The sequence below is a fragment of the Erythrolamprus reginae genome, chromosome 12 (genome assembly GCF_031021105.1).
Source record: "Erythrolamprus reginae isolate rEryReg1 chromosome 12, rEryReg1.hap1, whole genome shotgun sequence".
In the NCBI taxonomy this organism is placed as follows: Eukaryota; Metazoa; Chordata; class Lepidosauria; order Squamata; family Dipsadidae; genus Erythrolamprus; species Erythrolamprus reginae.
In genome coordinates, this window is record NC_091961.1 from 1,922,933 (window position 1) to 1,936,866 (window position 13,934).

The following is a 13,934-nucleotide window of genomic DNA, read 5'->3' on the forward strand; positions in this document are numbered from 1 at the left end:
TTCCTCCGCGAATATTCCCCAAGAGAGCCACGTGCCTTGTAACCTTTCTTTCCGGATAACCCTCGTAACCGATGTCAGACTTTTTACTAAATCTGCCCTTCTATTTCTACTAGTTTTTCTCATCATTCCTACCATCCTTTTATTTTTATTTATTTATTTTGTCCAATGCACAACAATACACAATGAAGGTAATAGAGGGACACCTTCGAGGAAATAGAATTAGAGAAAGAATAGAAGAGAGAGTACAGGATAAAATAATCAATGAGAGAATAGAAGAAAGATAGAGGGATAGAAGAGAAGATATATGGGATATAGGAGAGACAATAGGACAGGGGTCAGAAGAGACTTTAGGGCGCTTATGTACGCCCCTTACTGACCTCTTAGGAATCTGGAGAGGTCAACCGTGGACAGTCTAAGGGTAAAATATTGGGGGTTAGGGGATGATACTACGGAGTCCCACTTGGGACTGTATGACTGTAACTTGTTGCTTGTATCCTAAGATTTTTATTAATATTGACTGTTTCTTCATGGCTTATTTGACCCCTATGACAATCATTAAGTGTTGTACCACATGATTCTTGACAAATGTCTCTTTTTCTTTTATATCCACTGAGAGCATCTGCACCAAGACAAATTCCTTGTGTGTCCAATCACACTTGGCCAATAAAATTCTATTCTATTCTATTATTATTATTATTATTTTGTTATCCATATTTTGTTATCCAGCTGGATCACGCCTTCTGCAAACAAACAACCTTAGAAGCTTAGAGAGCACCAAGGACTCTTCAAGCAGTTCTTCCTGTCTGAAGCCTCCTCAGATAGGGTCAAAGAGAGCAAATGATGAAATGAAGGTTGGGTAGTCATGGTGCAGGCTCCACCCATTGGGTTCGTCAATGGCATCTAGAATGACTGGCATAACATTGCAACATTTAAAAAAAAATATTTTGACAAACCATCAAATCTTGACCTCGTCCTCAAAGGTTTCCCTGGGCTGAAGGGACTTAGGAAAAGCTATGGATGCTGGAGTGGAATGAAGGATGTGATGTTCCATTCACACCCCTGGTTACCTTCTCATTAATTGGGTGGAAGGGGACCATTCTTGAGAACTTCTCCAGAAGATTCTTCACCTTTGAGGAGGGGGAAAAATAAGGCCAATTGCATTTCTATCAAATTGAATGAGAACAAGTGGGGAGGGGGGCACCTACAGGATTTGTTTGCCTGCACTAATTTATAACCACAATACAATACTACTACTATTACTACTAGTATGTATGTATGTATGTATGTATGTATGTATGTATGTATGTATGTATATATATACATACATACATACATACATATATATATATATATATTACAATACTACTACTATTACTACTAGTGTGTATGTATATATATATATATATATATATACACACACACACACACACACACACACACACACACTAATATTTGTTTTCGTAGATTTTCACAGGTATATGTATGTAGATTGTTCTGAGTTTGGGTTTTGCCCTGTGTAATATTTTGAGTGTCTATGCGACGTTTCGGTGAAATCACATTCACCATCATCAGGCTGAAGTTGTAAGCTTCGTGCTGCTGTAAATATAGTTTGTAAATATAGCACGAAGTTTACAACTTCAGCCTGATGATGGTGAATGTGATTTCACCGAAACGTCGCATAGACACTCAAAATATTACACGGGGCAAAACCCGAACTCAGAACAATCTACATATATACTAGTAGTATATATCATATATATCATATATAGATATCATATATCCTCTCCTCTAAGTTCACTTTACCCTTATATATATTACTACATGTCTATTTTTCTTTCTATGTATTTGTGTATTGGATAAATGAATGAATGAATGAATGAATGAATGAATGAATGAATGAATGAATGAATGAATAAGAGTAATCTATAGGAAGTACCGTAGTTATCTGGAAAAGAAATTCCATTTTGCCAAGCTGACCAAAACTGCCTGTTACTTCATGGTCTGGGCAATTATTTTGGAAATGAAACAGAAGTGCTTTCTCAATCCCAGTTTAGCCTTCAATCCCAGCCAGTTTCAAGCAGGTTTAAACCAGTTCGGGTTTTGTAAATCAGCCACGATCCACTAAATGCCACCACCCAAATGGGCCTGGTCACTTAGCCACCCTCTAATTTGATTTTTAATTAATTAAATTAATCGGCTGCCTGACTCCCAGCAACTTTAGGATTTTAATCAGGGGTGGGTTCTGACTTACCTCGTTGCCGGTTCAATTCCTCACCTGGCGAGAGTTCCGGCTTACTTTGGCTACCGGTGTGGTTGTGAGTGCAGCCCTGGGTGTCGGAGTGAGATTTGGCATCTAAAGGAAAGCAAATCTCGTGAGAAGATGCTTGGGTGCGCGAGATTCTGGCAGGTTTTTTGCACGGGAACCTATGCCCACCAAGCCATGCCCACAGAACTGGTAGTTTGTTTGTTTTTTTTAAAAAAAGTAGATTTCACCACTGGTTGGGACCATCAGAGTTTTAAAATTGGGCTCTGAGTATTTTCGGGGAGGTGAACATAAGAAGATAAGAAGAACCATGCTGAATCGGGTCCCACAGTGGGCCCCCAATTGTCCATGGGGATCTTGAGCAAAAGGAGAAGGCAAAACCCTCCCTTTCTCTGGACCCCCAACAAATGGTACCCAAGGGAACCCTGCCTGCCTCAACTCAAAGAGAGAGGGAGGGAGGGAGGGAGGGAGGGAGGGAGGGAGGGAGGAAGGAAGGAAGGAAGGAAGCAAGGAAGGAAGCAAGGAAGGAAGCAAGGAAGGAGAAGAACAGAGAGAACATAAGAACCTAAGAAGAGCCCTGCTGAATGGGGCCAAAGCCCATCGAGTCCAGCATTCTGTGTCATACAGTGGCCCACCAATTGTCCATGGGGATCTTGAGCAGAAAGAAAGGCAAAACCCTCCCTTTCCCTGGACCCCCAACAAATGGGACCCAAGGGAATCCTGCCTGCCTCAACCAACATAGAGGCGGCACTTGGACATCCGTTTCAATAACCACCATCACCATGGATACACTTGGCATCCGTGAATCTGTCTCATCCTGCCTTGAAGCCATCCAGGCTGACAGCTGTCACGACATCTTCTGGAAGTGAATTCCATCAACCAAGGACCCTCTGGGTGAAGAAATGTTTCCCTTTATTTATCCTCACTTTCTTACCTGTGAGCTTTAGGGCGGGCCCCCTCGTCCTAGTATTGTGTGATAGAGAAAAGAATTTTTCTCTCTCCACCTTTTCTATCCCATGCATGATTTTATACACTTCGATCAAGTCCCCCCTTCAATGCCGCCTTTCAAGGCTGAAGAGACCAAGGTGTTGCAACCTGGTATCATAAGGGAGGGGCTCCATTTCCTTGATCATAGAAATGTTTTATATTGCATCTTTTTATCGAAATGTGAGCCGCCCCGAGTCCACGGAGAGGGGCGGCATATGTCCAATTAATAAATAAAAATAAATAAATAAATCATTCTTGTTGCCCCTTTTTTGCACCTTTTGCATTTCCATTATATCCTCCTTGAGGTGCGGTGACCAGAACCGCACACAGGACTCCAGATGTGGTCTCAAATGTGAATGAATCGATGAAGCAAGGACTCCATTGTTGAGCAAGGTCTACACTGCATTTACTTAACACCAACCATCCCAATTCCCTGATCAGATAATTGCCCTCCTGGAATAACCAGGGTTCTGTAAGGTTGCTCAGGTAGGATTTAGTTTTTCTGCAGAGGAAGCGGGCTGTATGAAAAGGTTCGCCTCCATGATCCTGATTGCTGAATTTTTACAAAAGAATCCAGGCGAGATGTTCGGGCAAAGAGAACAGAATAGTTTTATTTTCTTAGTGTATTCAAATGTTTTTGGCCAAAAGCATGGTGATACATACACCCCCCTCACAAAGAATGACACCCTACGGAAGCGAGATGCTGGTTAATATACTCTGATTACCAAAATACCTTCCCATTCCTTGCCAGCTATTCTGACAAGGTCAGTAACAAACTACATAAAGCCCTACATGGCATCGGACCAGAATACCTCCGGAACCGCCTTCTACCGCACGAATCCCAGCGACCGATAAGGTCCCACAGAGTTGGCCTTCTCCGGGTCCCGTCAACCAAACAATGTCGTTTGGCGGGCCCCAGGGGAAGAGCCTTCTCTGTGGCGGCCCCGGCCCTCTGGAATCAACTCCCCCTGGAGATTAGAATGGCCCCCACCCTCCTTGTCTTTCGCAAATTACTCAAGACCCACCTATATCGCCAGGCATGGGGGAATTGAGACATCTCCCCCAGGCTTTTATATTTTATGTTTGTGTTGTATGGTTTTAATCTTGGGGGGTTTTATATATATTTTTATTATTAGATTTGTTTCAATGTTTTTATTATTGTTGTGAGCCGCCCCGAGTCTTCAGAGAGGGGCGGCATACAAATCTAACAAATTATTATTATTATTATTATTATTATTATTATTATTATTATTATTATTATTATTATTCCTTTCTATGGTGTTACATTTTTATGTAACGCTATGAATTTTACTGAGTTTAAAGAAACAAGAGTTATCTTCAAAAGGAGACAGCATTCAAACATTACTTAGCTACACTTCTAATTGTAAGAGCATCTCAAGGCTGCAACATGTTTTCACATTCACATTAAGTTTCCACATTAAGAGTTGTTAATCTAATCCTACGTAGCTTCCGCTCTGGCAATCTCACACTACTTACCAGAGCTTATAAAACTTTTGCCAGACCCATCCTAGAATATAGCTCATCTGTTTGGAACCCATATCGCATTTCTGACATTAATACCCTCGAAAATGTCCAGAAATACTTCACCAGAAGAGCCCTTCACTCCTCTACCCGTAACAGAACACCCTACAAAACTAGACTTACAATCCTGGGCCTAGAAAGCTTAGAACTACGATGCCTCAAACATGATCTACGTATTGCCCACAAGATCATGTGCTGCAACGTCCTGTCTGTCAAAGACTACTTCAGCTTCAACCGCCACAACACAAGAGCACGCAACAGATACAAGCTTAATATTAACCGCTCCAAACTTGATTGTAAAAAATATGACTTTAGTAATTGGGTTGTCGAAGCGTGGAATTCACTACCGGACTCTGTAGTATCATTCCCTAACCCCCAACACTTTACCCTTAGACTATCCACTTAAATGGACCCTGGGGGACAGTAGAGGGCACGGAGGCCTGGAGGAACGTTGTCCATGGGGTCGTGATGGGTCAGACACGACTTTGCAACCAACAAAATATTAACAGAATCTTCCAAGTCTGATAACATTTTTCCTCCCGTCACTCGTAAACTCATGGTGTCTTCTTGATATCATCTCCCTTCCCAAGACTTAAGGAATTGTTCCTCCCCTTTTAATTTCCGTAGCAGCTTCTGAATAAAGGTCTCTCTCTCTCCATGACTCTCTCCAGGGAATGGCCAGATTTACACCCAGAAACCCACAATTGTGGGGAAATAATGTGGCTCCCACAGCAGGAATGTTGTGGGATAGTAGCGAGACTGCCGACCTGGAAGTATGTGCAGTGGTGCTACCTTTTGAATCTAGTGAAGTTCCTGACTGGTCTCAAGAGGGGAGTTATTAGAGAAAATCATATCTTGTGCAGAGATGGACAAATTAACCTTTGAGCTTAAAAACAAGGAAGAGTCTGTATTTCACAATTGTTGGGATTTATTATACTGCTGGCGAGGGAAAAGGCCAAACTGACACAATATATGACATTAATAAATATAAAGAGTGAAAATGTTCTATGGAAATATGGAGAATTAAGATATTTATATTAATTAATACTATTACTTCTTTCTCTTCTAAATTATTACATTATTGCCGCTCCTCTCTTATCAGAAGTCTCCAGGGAAAAACCTTTGCAAATCAAATCATACAGAAAGGGAGGGGAAAAAACCATATACTTATATTTTCCTATTATTTACAAGTTTTCAACTATATAATACTGTATAATATATTCAATTACATAGATATTCTTCTATTCAGCCAATCATAGACCTTATCCCAGCTTTTGTAATACAGTATTCAGTTTTCTAAACAATATCGTCTGGCGGGCTCCAGGAGAAGAGCCCTCTCTGTGGCGGCCCCGGCCCTCTGGAATCAACTCCCCCCAGAGATCAGAACTGTCCCCACCCTTCTTGCCTCTGAAAACCTACCTATGTCATCAGGCATGGGGAAATTGAGATATCCCTGGGCTTATGTTGTTTATGTATGGTATGATTGTGTTGCATGGTTTTAATAATGGGTTTTTAGATGTCTTTTAATATATTGGATTTGTCACACTGTTGTTTTTGTTGTGAGCCACTCCAAGTCTCCGGAGAGGGGCGGCATACAAATCTAATAAATTATTATTATTGTTGTTGTTGTTGTTGTTATTGTTGTTGTTTTGTTGTTGTTGTTGCTATTATTATTATCATTATTATTATCATCATCATCATCATTATCATTATCATTATTATTATTCCTCCAACCGCCTCATCCTCATATCCATTTCAGCGCACTCAATTTTTTTTTTTAATTATCTCTTCTTCTTTTGGAATTACTACATCCTTCCATCTTTGTGCGAAAACTATTCTTGTTGCCCTTAAAATATGTGTTATCAAATGTTGTATTTCCTTTTTGTATTTTTGAGTGGGGTATGCCTAATAAAAAAAAATTCTGGAGTCTTTCTTACTTCCTGTTTTATGATTTCTCTTAACCATTTCTCAATGGTGCTCCTGTATGATTTAGCTTTTAGGGCAAGTCCACCACTGGTGATAAAGGCCTGATTTTTTTATGGGCACTTGGGAGGGGTGATTTTCTGATGCAGCCACAAAGCATTCTTTCAAGAGGTTCAAGGTCATCCTATGCCCACCCACCTGGGCGGAAGCGGAAGGAGGAGGAAACACGTCGCCCACTCAGATTGTGCCAGTTGGCAAACTCCTCCATCCGCTTCTGCTCAGGTGGTGGCCAAGGATGGCCTTCTCTTCCATCCCATTCCATTCAGGGGTGGGTTGCGACCGGTGCTTCCCAGAGCTCTGGGGTGGGCGGGCCTACGCATCCTGGTGAGGTTTTGCTTCTGTACATGAGTAGGAACCAAAATCTCATGCACACGAGATAGGGACGATTTATTTTGCTTCTGTGCATGGAAGCATAAAAAATGCCAAAATCGCTCTTTCTCTCTCTCTCTCTCTCTCGCATCCTCCCACAAGATTTTGCTGCGCGCACATCACCGATTTCCCTACTGGTGCGCAGTGTGGTGCATACAATAAGCAACCCAAGACTGGAACCCACCGAAATTCCTCTAAGCCTCCACGGTGGATGTGGAGTTGTGTGGGTGAGTGACATTAAGTTCTAGGACAAGTCGACATGTTTCAGTTCCTGCTCTGTATTTTTAGAGTCAACATATGGGGCAGAGCGACGAGGCTTTGAATGTCACCGACTATTATTATAATGCCAAGCAGGAAGGGGGCCAGCTAAGACTCCCCAGTAGAGCAACATTCAATGTAGGGGCTTCCCCTGGTTAATGTTTTTAGAAACATAGAAGACTGGCGGCAGAAAAAGACCTCATGGTCCATCTAGTCTGCCCTTATACTATTTCCTGTATTTTATCTTAGGATGGATATATGTTTATCCCAGGTATTTTTAAATTCAGTTCCTGTGGATTGACCAACCCCGTCTGCTTGGGCATCCTTTCTTTCATGAATCTATTCTAATATTTCTTCAATATGGACATACCTCTTTTCCCGTAGTAAGTTGGCTGGGGCGAGTTAAGTACACTCAATAACCATTTTTATTGACAGGGCTAAACTTTCATGAACTAATTTTAATTTTAAAATGGCTGGTCTTAGAAAGAGATCCCAGAGCAGCTGTAGTTGCTACCAGTTCGGACTGGTTGGACATGCAAGAAAAAATTTGTTGCATGTCCACCATTTGTGGTGGACATGTCCCAAAACAAAAGGAATGTGGAAAACAATACATAAATTTATTTGTTTGTTTGTTTGATTGATTGATTGATTGATTGATTGTTTATTTGTTTGTTTGTTTGATTTGTATGCTGCCCCTCTCCGTAAATAATAATAATAATAATAATAATAATAACAACAACAACAACAACAACAATTTATTGGATTTGTATGCCACCCCTCTCCGTAGACTCGGGGCGGCTAACAACAACAATAAACACAACAGGTACAATCCAATAATAAAAACCAACTAAAACCCCTATTATAAAACCAAACATACACACAAACATACCATGCATAACTTGTAATGGCCTAGGGGAAGGAATATCTCAACTCCCCCATGCCTGGCGGTATAAATGAGTCTTGAGTAGTAATAATAATAATAATAATTATTATTATTATTATTATTATTATTATTATTATTTAATAATAATTTATTATATTTGTATGCCGCCCCTGTCTGTAGACTCGGGGCGGAAATGGCTACTGGAGATAATAGAAATAGATATAGAATTTACCCCCAAACAAGGCATGCTATTAGGAATCAGGGGAAAAAATTTAATACAATACCTAATGACACATATAATAATGGCAGCAAAGATATCGTATGCACAATTCTGGAAGGATAAAATGATTCCGTCAGAAAATAATATTATAGAAAAAATTTACAGATGTGCAGAAATGGATAGGATGGCGGTGGAGATTAAAGGAATTCAGACATTTATGAGAACAATTGGTATAAATGGATTGAAAATAAAAACAAAGGACGGTGTTGAAATGTGAAAGGACTCTGTCCCAGACTCCTGAGTTTTAGCCTCCGCAGAGTAACCTAAGCTCCCTTCCTCCAGTTCTCACCTGCCGAGTGGGTGTGATGTTGGACAGATAAATCTTTCTGAAACTCTGGCTGTAGTCATTAAGGAGCACATGGCATTTTTTAAACAGGATTTTGGGGTGTCAACCTCCAAAACCCTGACCAGATTCTTGCCCGATCGGGCGCAGGAACTGCCTCTCTGCCCTCAGTTTCCCCAGAAGGCCACACTCTGCACACACACACATCCTCTCTTAAAATATGTTCAGTCTCTGGCGTGGGATTTTCACATGGTTTAATTGCCTACTCACAATGTCAGGGGAAACAGGCTCGAAGTGGGAGGGTTTTCATATACACATTCCATATCCACGGTCTGTTAGCATTCTACACTGGGCTTATAGAGGGTTTGGAAACTTCAGATCGTGCAGAATGCAGCTGCGAGAGCTATCGTGGGGCTCCCTAGATTCGCCCATGTCTCATCAACACTCCGCAGTCTGCATTGGCTGCCAATCAGTTTCCGGTCACAATTCAAAGTGTTGGTTATGACCTATAAAGCCCTTCATGGCATCGGACCAGAATACCTCCGTGACCACCTTCTGCCACACAAATCCCAGTGGCTGATTAGGTCCCACAGAGTTGGCCTTCTCCAGGTCCTGTCGACTAAACAATGTTGTCTGGCAGGCCCCAGGGGAAGAGCCTTCTCTGTGGTGGCCCTGGCCCTCTGGAATCAACTCCCCCCCGGAGATCAGAACCGCCCCCACCCTCCTTGCCTTTCGTAAGTTACTGAAGACCCACCTATGTCGGCAGGCATGGGGAAATTGAGCCCCTGGGTTTATATTATTTATGCATGGTATGTGTTTTATGGTTTTAATAATGGGTTTTTAGATGTTTTTTTAAATGTATTAGATTTGTTTACATTGTTGTTATTGTTGTGAGCCGCTCTGAGTCTCCGGAGAGGAGTGGCATACAAATCTAATAAATTAAATTAAATTAATTAAATTATAACCAATATTAGAATCCTAAACTTAGAAACAAAGTATATGTGATAGTGATGGTTGTTCCCCCAATAACCCAGACTAATATAAGTATTTTATTTATTTATTCAATTTTTTTTTTAATGCCGCCTTTCTCCTTAGACTCAGGGCGGCTTACAACATGTTAGCAAAAGCACTTTTGAACAGAGCCAGCAATATTGCCCCCCACAATCCGGGTCCTCATTTGACCCACCTTGGAAAGATGGAAGGCTGAGTCAACCTTGAGCCAGTGATGAGATTTGAACCGCTGGCCTGCAGATCTACAGTCAGCTTCAGTGGCCTGCGGTATTGCCCTCAACACACTGCACCACCTCGGCTCTTAAGTAAGGGTATAAATATATAAAATAGAGTATTCGGTAAACAGTCAATTTCATACATAGTACAGGTCAAGCCATTATAAAGGGGGGACATGATCGGCACATTTAATTATGTTCAAGGGTTAAATAAGGTCCAGGAGGGAAGTGTTTTTAATAGGAAAGTGAACACAAGAACAAGGGGACACAATCTGAAGTTAGTTGGGGGAAAGATCAGAAGCAACGTGAGAAGAAAATATGATTTGACTGAAAGAGTAGTAGATGCGTGGGAAAAACTTCCAGCAGACATGATTGGTCAATCCACAGTCACTGAATTTCAACATGCCTGGGATAAACATAAATCCATCCTAAGATAAAACAAAAGGAAATAGTAGAAGGGCAGACTAGATGGACCAAGAGGTCTTTTTCTGCCGTCAATCTTCTATGTTTCTAAACCAACTGTGGGAATTAAAATATATACAAAAATCGAAAGCATCTACTTATCCAAGGGGGCCCACATGTTTCTATGTAATACAGAATTGGAAGAGTCCTAACTCTTTTTTTAAAAAAAAATGCAGAATTAAATCACTGGATTTCCACTCCCTCTCAATCTAGGATCCCGGGCTCCGCGTGGGATGAATTATGAATTATTTTTGAAGAATTTGACTTCCATCCCTCAATTCCGGATGGTGATGGTATCTCGGTAGTCAAGCTAGGAGATTCGGTGAGGACAACTGTGAGGCTGGTACTCCATTCCACCCACTCACGGCATCATTAAGGCCACCTATGATTCTTAGGTTTCACGAGCGCCTACGTTTCGGGTTATAATGACTAAATAATTTTTTTTTTAAACCCACAAGATCTTTTCTTAAAATATATCGGTTTGGAGGGGGAAGTGGGTGGTGGTTGCTCTATTGCCACTGAGACTGTAATCCTGCCCACACCTACCTGTGGTCTTAATCTTGAATATATCTAAAAACAGGCTTTTAAACTTGTCTGGGAATCCATCTCCCTTTCCTGATGAGATTCCTGCACATAAACACCCAAAAATGCGTGGGAGATTTCATCTTCATTGTTTTCTGGGGTTTTCTCTCGCTTGGATGTCACGTTTTTGTTCAAAGCGAATTTATTATTATTATTATTATTATTATTATTATTATTATTATTATTATTATTTATTGGATTTGTATGCCGCCCCTCTCCGGAGACTCGGGGCGGCTAACAGCAATAACAAGAGAGCATACAATAATAATCCAATACTAAAAACAATTAAAAACCCATTATAATAAAAACCAAATATTATTATTATTATTATTTATTATTATTTATTCTTTGTCCAATATACAATACATATGAGAGAGAATATACATTATGAATATATATATAAAAATAGGAAGTAAAAAGAAGGGAAGTGGATAGGAAGAGAATATATATAGAGGAGAGAATATATAAGATAAAAGAGGTAAGAAAAGAGAATTGGACAGGGGACGATAGGCACATCAGTGCACTTATATACGCCCCTTACTGGCCTCTGAGGAATCGGATAGACATACAGACATACCATGCATAAAATTGTAAAGGCCTAGGGGGAAAGAGTATCTCAGTTCCCCCATGCCTGGCGGCAGAGGTGGGTTTTAAGTAGCTTACGAAAGGCAAGGAGGGTGGGGCAATTCGAATCTCCAGGGGGAGTTGGTTCCAGAGGGTCGGGGCCATCACAGAGAAGGCTCTTCCCCGGGTCCCGCCAGACGACATTGTTTTGAAAATGACATTTAATACAGCACAATTTCTGACTAAGATGGCATATGTGGGCCTGATTGGGGTAGATTGCAGTGGGGGGGGGAACACAGAAATATAATTTTATGTCATTTTATTCTATTTTACATACCGTATTTATGTATTAAATTGTTGGCTTTTATCCTATAACGATTGTATTTTACCTTACTCTCATTTTAAATTGTTAGAAATTTTTTGGTAACGTGTGTTTGAATCTGTACGTTGATATGGTCTATAGGCTAATCAATAAATATAGATAGATGATAGAGAGGAGAGAGAGAGAGAAATAGATGGTAGAGATAGAGATAGAAAGATAGATGGAGAGAGAGAGATAATTTATTTATTTATTTATTATTTAGATTTGTATGCCGCCCCTCTCCGCAGACTCGGGGCGGCTCACAGCACGACACAACAATTCATAACAAATCCAAAAATAATTTAAAATATTTAAAAAGAACCCCATTTTGCTAACAAACACAGACACAAACATACCATACATAAATTGTACATGCCCGGGGGAGGTGTTTCAATTCCCCCATGCCTGACGACAAAGGTGGGTTTTAAGGAGTTTACGAAGGCGAGGAGGGTGGGGGCAGTTCTAATCTCTGGGGGGAGTTGGTTCCAGAGGGTCGGGGCCGCCACAGAGAAGGCTCTTCCCTGGGGCCCGCCAACCGACATTGCTTAGTTGACAGGACCCGGAGAAGGCCGACTCTCTCCCTTTCTTATTTTGCATACTTCTTTATTGACGAACTTTATAATAAATACACTGTTTTTCATTTCATTTATCTTCATATGCCATCAATAGAAGTAGAATGGTTGGATGGTTGGATGAAGGAATGAAGGAATAAAGGAATGAATGGTTCATTCATTGAATCATTGAGTGGTTGGTTGGTTGGTTGGTTGGTTGGTTGGTTGGTTGGTTGGTTGGTTGGTTGGTTGGTTGGTTGGTTGGTTGGTTGAATGAATGAATGAATGAATGAATGAATGAATGAATGAATGAATGAGGTCCATAGTGTTTTTCCAGCCCTCTCTAAGCGGTTTAGCATATTTTCCCCCAACAATCGAGCTCCTCATTTGTCCCACCTCAGAAGGATGGAAGGTTGTGTCAACCTTCAGCTGGAGAGAATCGAACTCCTGGCAGTGGGCAGAGTTAGCCTGCAATATTGCATTCTAACCACTGTGGCACCAGGAAGGTGAAAGAAAAAGGGAATAAGAGAAGAGGAGAGAAGGAAGGAAGGAAGGAAGGAAGGAAGGAAGGAAGGAGGGAGGGAGGCAGGGAGGAAGGGAGGATGTGATGCATGGGGAGGAAAGGAAGGAAGGAAGGATGTAGAAATGGAGAAACGGAGGGAGGGAGGAGGGAGGAAGTAGAGAAAGAATAGAAGGAAAGGAGGGAGGGAGGAGGGAGGAAGGAGAGAAAGAATAGAAGGAAAGGAGGGAGGGAGGAAGGAGGGAGGGAGGGAGGAATAGCAATAGTATTAGACTTATATACCACTTCACTGTACTTTCCAACCCTCTCTAAGCGATTTACAGAATCAGCCTCTTGCCCCCAACAATCTGGCTCCTCACTTGACCCACCTCGGAAGGACAGAAGGCCGAGTCAACCTTGGGCCTGGTGAGATTTGAACTGCTGAACTACAGCCAGCAGTCGGCAGAAGCAGCTTGCAGTACCGCTCTCTGACCACTGCGCCACCAAGGCTCTTTAATGCTGGCCAATGTAATTCCTGCAGTTTCCTGAGTTCGGACAGTATCCTTAGCATCCATTGCAGTGGAATTGCCCCACATGCTTGAGTAGAACATGGATAGTTGATGCTTCAGGGTATTGTGCAAACCCCATAGAGATTAAATCACGATGCTTCAGAACAACAAAAGCGCAAACACCATACGGCAATTGATTTCGGTAAGCCCTCGGTGAGAGACGGACCCGTTTTTCAGGTATTAAAAATCATGTTTTATTCAACAGGTTCTGCTTAAGGCTCGTTGTGATGAACCTCAGGGTTAAAATATTTAATTAAGTTAGTGAAACTGGA